General features: G+C 43.9%; 1 non-coding gene across 1 annotated transcript; it reads right to left on the bottom strand.

Moving 5' to 3' along the window:
* Positions 1-1,138: 1,138 nt before the first annotated feature.
* On the bottom strand, positions 1,139-1,302 carry LOC138481802 (U1 spliceosomal RNA). Its single transcript, XR_011274414.1, has one exon. It is a non-coding gene; the product is annotated as a U1 spliceosomal RNA (small nuclear RNA).
* Positions 1,303-6,812: the final 5,510 nt, after the last annotated feature.

The raw sequence follows: 6,812 nt of genomic DNA, 5'->3' as shown, positions 1-6,812 counted from the left end.
GTTACTTCACTCTGCAACTAGTAGTTCCCATCAAATACTCTTTAAAGTGGTCCATTTACAACACATTTGATTAAAAAACAAACTCCCCCTTTAGGCACTACACCTAACAGTCTTTTGCAAAAGTAGTGACTTGCCATTTGCAAATGTGGGCTGATTTTCGTTGTAATGTAAAGCCCCAGGCAATGTAATGCCCCATCCCGACCCCACGCGTACATACTGCGCAGGCGCAGCATAGAGACGTTGCATGGCTTGAGAAGGTACCACATGCAACTCCTTATACTTAAGCAAAACACGTCGTATGTGGTATGCTTAACGTGTTGCAATGCACATGCTCCAGATCAGTAACTTGTTTTCTTGATTTTGCCTCATCTGCACACTCCTTCTTCCTCCTCCTCCTCCTCCTCCCCTCTCTATTTCTGAGCAAAGAACTAGAAAAACAACCAATTGACATCTGGCGCGAACCGCTCCTTGCCCTTCACCCAGAGAAATGAAATCTGCAAGTTTTTCACTGACGAGAAGTGGGATCAGTCAGCAAAAGATACAATTAACTTTCATCTGGCATGCCAGTCAGAGTGCCCTGAGCTCGCCCCTGTTAAAGACCCTGCGGGGACCTTTCATTTTCCTGAAAGCTTTGTCCAAACCACTTCCCAGGTTGGCTGCGCACGAGAAAAAGATAAAATTGCTCTTACAATGTTTGCGGCAACCTTTGACATACACAGTCAAACCTATAACACAATTCGTGACCGGCTCTAAGCCTTAATCCTGACATAAAGGCTTCATTTTTTTCTAATCCTTATCTCTTGGCGGCTTATTTTATCTCCTAGTTTGTTTGTTCATGTGGTTTCACTCCTAGGCATCTGCTGTTCCGTTTCATGTTGAGGTAAACACGTTTTTGTTTTCGTACGCCCATGCATCGCTTTGCGGTGCTGCAGCGAGGAGGTTTGCAGTTGTGCAAGGCATTGATTCGCGTTTACCTCTGATTGGTGGCAGGTTTTCTCATTTTAGATGGTTGACAATTTGCTGTGCAAAGCCGCACATTTACCGAATGGCATTTTAACTCGGGGAAATATGAGTAAGATGAATTTTACAATGTATGTATGTATTTATTTATTTATTTATTTATTTATTTATTTATTTTCAGGGGAAAGCGCGAACGCAGTACCCCACTCCCAGAAATAATGCAGTCGAGTATCCAACATTTGGGGACATCGCAGGGGTCAGCAAATCCGATGTGCAATGGATGAGCCTCACCCTGGGAGCTCTGCCTTGCTGATCACAGATGCTCCCCTGCCAGGTAAGTATACAATGTATGTTTTTAAGACAGAGAAAACATGAAGATTGAACGATAAAACATGATGAATTGCAACTGTGCACCAAACACACACTAATACTAAACAGATTGCATTTTAGGACCATCACTCACTCCCCTTACATGTATTATTTTTTTTTTGGTATGTCTTTTATGGTCCCTTCATGGAAAACCTAATTTTCTTTAGCATGGTTTTTTGCTTAAAGCAAACTTGACAACAGCAATGCGCTGAAACATTTGCAGGTGTGTGTGCTTTGCTGAGCATGTATGTTTCGGGATTCCTACCAGAACTTTATGGTCAACCATCAATGTTGTATGGGTATTTAAAAATATAAACACACAGGCATGTTCTTGGGAGTGCAGGGCCTCAGGTTCCGGGATGCCATCTACCTGAACCCGAGGGCAAAACCTAACCACCTGCACCTCACGAATCGATGCATTAGATTGATGACACTGGTGTTTTCTCATCGCAATCAGCTGGATTCTAACCTCGTTCCAATAATTCCACAAAAAAGGTCTTGGGGTCCCTCTATGGAGAACATGGCCAGATAACTTTTTCCATGTCTCAGGAGGATAACTCAGGGGCAACATGCTCACCTTGGAAGCAAGATGACACGGAACAACACAGGTTTGATTCCCGGGTACGCGCTTAGAAACCTCTGGGTTGCAAGTGTGTTATAAATAACCTATCATATCATATGGTAGGTTCTCACTGGAGAGTCTCTAAAACCACCTTTTAGCTCACTGGACCTTTGACAGAGCAGAGATACCAAATTACATACCAATATGCCAAAAAAGTTACCAGGCGCTCCTCTCCAGAAAGAACATGGCATGATAACCTGTTCTGAGATGAGAGTTTGCGGCACAGGCTTTTTGCTCACTGTACCTTTCACAGACGGGAAATATCCATTTGCATACCAATATGGTCCCACTCACCTGGGCAGTCCAGCACCGACATGCTAGGCAATTCTCCTCTGAACTAGAGCAGCAACAGCAACACCAGACACAAGATTTATTTCGCCCTTGTTGGGCCCCTTCTGAGAGGTGTTGCTCTGCCTCTCTAAGCACAGTGAGCAAGGGGACCATTTCCGGGCCTTGGGGTGGGGAGCAGATAGCATGCCACAATCTGCATATACAATTCGGATAATGTCTGAAGAGCAAAATCTTGCTACATTGAGACGTGGCATGCAGCCAATGCAATATACGTGCAAGAATATGATTCCAAACAAATGCAATGCCCCAAGGGTAATATACCTCGCATTTAAATTGTTATGGTTAAGAACTAGAAGTACATTTATTTCAAATTCAGGTGACTTATAAGTGATATTTGTTTAAAAAATATGAAACACATTCTATAATTTTTGTACAAATACAACTGTTTTATCCTGTCGTCGTCCCCCAGCCCTTGAGGAAAATATGGTTTATGGGACCTTGCGAAAAGCTTTACATGCCTATATGTTATATATATTCTATGAAATCCTTATCTATATTCTTAAAAGTGAAGATTTGAGGGTGGCTGGTGTAAAGCTTTGTTCCTTATACAATTCCACACTGTTTCACCAATCTGCACCAACTTTTGCATAGTTGGCTGTTATGACCATCAAGACAATACTGGCTACATGGCATTTGGACAGCACACCCTGTTCCCCGGATTTCAGCACAAGTCAAAATTTGTTTGTGGGTTGTGGCTTGGCAAAGCATTGTCCTTCTACAATTCCACACTATTTCACCAATCTGCACCAGATTTTGCATAGTTACCTGTTAGTACCCTCTGGACATTACTGGCTACATGACATTTGGACAACCAACCCCTTTACCTGGATTTCAACACCTTCACACATGAGACAGTTGCCTGAAATCTGCGAAGCATAAATGTGGTTGTAGAAGGACCAGTCCAGACACAAGGAAAAAAACTTACATTTCAAGGCCCTATGATGAAGTTTTATGAGATATTTGCCCCGCAACGCACTGCAACAAACTGCACCACACCAGGGTGATGCGACAGGTGGAGACAGAGCACAGAAGGTCCCAGTATGCAGCTGCACAGCAACACTCCCCCCCCACCAAAGTCTCCTTCTGGGTATTTCAGCCAGCCGATGTACCCATTCTCAGTACAGTTTACTTCAGTGTGTAAAGCACATTAATCGATAATCGATTTGGGACAACGCCCTAAAGGATCATTGATTTTCAACAATTGATGAGAGTGTAATCATGTCTGTCTACAAAACCCGTTTGCAAAACGGGTACCTTTGCAAGTATTTTATATTAAGCAATCACTGTAATACTTTTTAAAGAGCTTTGCGCCCCCACTGGAGATTCTTGGGGCCCATCTATGGCAGGGCAGAACAAAAGGTTTAAGACTTCTGATTTAATTGTAAATGATGAGAGTTCATATACTCTTGGATAGACTTCAAAAACCCCTTTAGAGTGACAGAATCCTCCCTAAAATCCTGCAAGATTTATGAAAACCTATGTGTCACCTAAAATAATGTTCTAAAGCTCTCCCACAGAGTGTTTCATAAATGTCACCATCTATCCCACCTACCATTTCCACTCTTAAAGGTGGGCGAGTCTCCATGACTGGCCAATTTCTCCCTGGTGACTGCCTTATTCTTTACCCCTGCACAATGTCCCAAGGGAAGAAAGGGTGGTGAAGACCATTTTAACTCCTTTAGTTGTCCACCATAACTATGCAGTCCAACTCGCCAGCTAATGTAGTCGTCACAATAAAGGCAGTAGGTTGTAGTTGAAGGAACTTTGCCCTAAGATGCTTGCTGCCAGTGGTGCACCAACTCTAACCACTTGTCACAGAGGTACCAGTAAGAGGGGCCTGTCACAGGCCACAGATTATAATGCCACGGGCACTAATTGGACAAGCTAGATGGGTGTGGTGGTTTAGCCTCAGTATGCCTGATTTCACCACAACACTTCACCCCAGCCCTCCACCATGCAGCCGACCACTGGCTCTCCCCATGATGGTCCCCCCTGGTAGAGACCAAAATAGTTCCACTGCCAGCCCTCTGTGGGATGTGTAGGGGGTTTGAAGTAACTGTTTCCTGTGTCTGCTCCTGGGCATGACTTTCCCCATCTTCTACAGCAGAGGAAAGAGAAGGCTCTTCCACCACCACCTCTTCCTTTACCTGCTACTCTTGCTCCATTTTAGGCAGGTCCAACATCTGCTGTGGCACCTCCACAGGCAGGTCCTGCTCCTGCGCCTCCCCCTTATGGACATCCCCATTATTTATAGCAGCACCCTGTCCCTGCTGGGTTGCTACCACTTCTTCCTCTATGCTCCCACCCACATGGGAGCCCTCCCAAACCTCTCCTCTTTGATGCAGCCATCCATTCCTTCCACAAGAAGAACATGCCCTTCTGCTCCTCCAAAGCATCTATAGGGACATCCACATGAGGCCCTGCCTCGTCCTTATTTTCACTGCTGGGGCCTCCTCTAATGACTTGCCACCTCACCCACGCCTGATTCCCATTCCCTCGAATCCCTCAGCCTTCCCCACTGATGCAGAGAATGGGCAATGCTGTGTGACTCGTGCATGCAAACCCGCACTCACAAAGCTTTGGCTTCCGCCATCCATTATGGCTGAACCCTCCTCCTCTGAAGATAAATATAGCTCCTCCATCTCCTCTGACTACTCCCCCACAGCCTCCTTCTCCTTCAGCATTGCAGGAGAACCATGACAGCCACATGTTAGTGCTGAGAGCAGTGTTCATGTGTTCAACTTGAGACCTTCTTAAATGTGTGCAACCCCGAGTGAACAAGAACAAAACAGAGCCCAATCCCAAGTGAACCAAGAGTATTTTTGTTTTTTTGTGTATTTTTTGGGGATACAAACCGGTGTTGGAAAATGTGGCCTTTTAAAATTGTGTAAGTGGAACCACATGGGACAAGCATGAAAGGAAAAGGCAACATTGTTTTGTTTATTTTTTATGTGGGAAAAGTAACAAAAACACATTATCACACACTGAACAAACACTAAGACAAAAGGGAAGAGATTATTGGCTGAAGGTAAAGACTAAAGAGCAAGAAACTACAAAAAGGGCCAAGAGCAAACAAATAAAAAATGTCTCAGAAGCTCCATATTGACACCAAATACCCTCTGCACAACATGTTGCCTAGCGGCCCTGCATACCACACAAATGAACAATAGGTGAGCTGGGCTTCATTTGGGCAGACGCATTTCCTTTACTATTTTTGTGGCCTCTGATAGGCTGAATAGACTCAATCAAACTAGATAGATCACCACAGAGGTCTCAGATTGGCTAAGTACCTGACAAATAAACCCGTGAGATTTGTCCGCTACCACATGTCCATTTTTGGATAGTTCATCAAGGCCTACTCTTCACCACTGGTCCATTTTTGGGTTGTTCATCCAGGCCTACTCTTCACCACTGGTACATTTTTGGGTAGTTCGTCCAGGCCTACTCTTCACCACCAGTCCATTTTTGGGTCCTTCATCCATGCCTACTCTTCACCACTGGTCCATTTTTGGGTAGTTCGTCCAGGCCTACTCTTCACCACTGGTCCATTTTTGGGTAGTTTGTCCAGGCCTACTCTTCACTATTAACAGTGAAATAATGTGTAACGTGTCTCCGAGTTTGGACCACTTTAATTAATAAGGTCATGATCTATGTGTTCAGTGCGGTTCCACTAACATGCACTGGGTGTCCTGAGAATAAGAAGGTTTACCTGTTATATTCCAAACCAAATATTCCATTATGTCTACATAGACTGGACTAGCCCGATGTGCCGGACTAATTGCTCTGCTGCCCAGTCCCACATTTGTTTTGATTTGATGAACAATTATTGAAGAGGATGTATCGCATTTAGGTCTTTTTCTTGTGTAAGTGTGTTTTTACACATTTGATTAAGGCTTTGGACAACACTTATTTTAATATTTTTACACATGTATTTAGCATATCCAAAAGACAGGATTGCATTACACGTTATGCCGTGATGGTAACATAAGCAGTACCACAACGCGAGTGTGACATACATTAAAAAAACACTGTTCGCTGATACATTTATGAAGAGATCTTAAGACGACAGTACTTTAAAGACACACATACAATGCCCCCCCTGTGCATAAGAGATTCTGCATTTTACACGGCCTGTCTCGGATCATTGAGCACAAAATGGAATGAAAACAATCGCAGCTGATTTAATTTACAAAACTATGCAGCACATGTTTAGGCATTGTGACTAGAATGTGAAAGGCATGACATGACCCTGTAGTTGAGTAAAAGTTCACCTGCAACCTCAGAAACAACTGCTGACTTCTTCTGAGGACAGTTTTACCTTTCAAATACCCGTGACTCATGTACAAATGCCTGGAAAATACGTCCAATTATTAGCTCTAAGAAAAAGTCAACGCCGACTGCGTTCAAAGATGGCCAACCAACTGACCATTCCCAAACCAAGATGGAAAAGCTGAGAAGGCAAGCGTAGGGAAGAGCCTCTCAGACGAGCTGAGAAACATAATACCTTCAT

The sequence above is a fragment of the Ambystoma mexicanum genome, chromosome 5p (assembly GCF_040938575.1).
Source record: "Ambystoma mexicanum isolate Mex_15411 chromosome 5p, UKY_AmexF1_1, whole genome shotgun sequence".
Taxonomy (NCBI): Eukaryota; Metazoa; Chordata; class Amphibia; order Caudata; family Ambystomatidae; genus Ambystoma; species Ambystoma mexicanum.
This window is presented reverse-complemented; position numbering and strand designations above follow the sequence as displayed.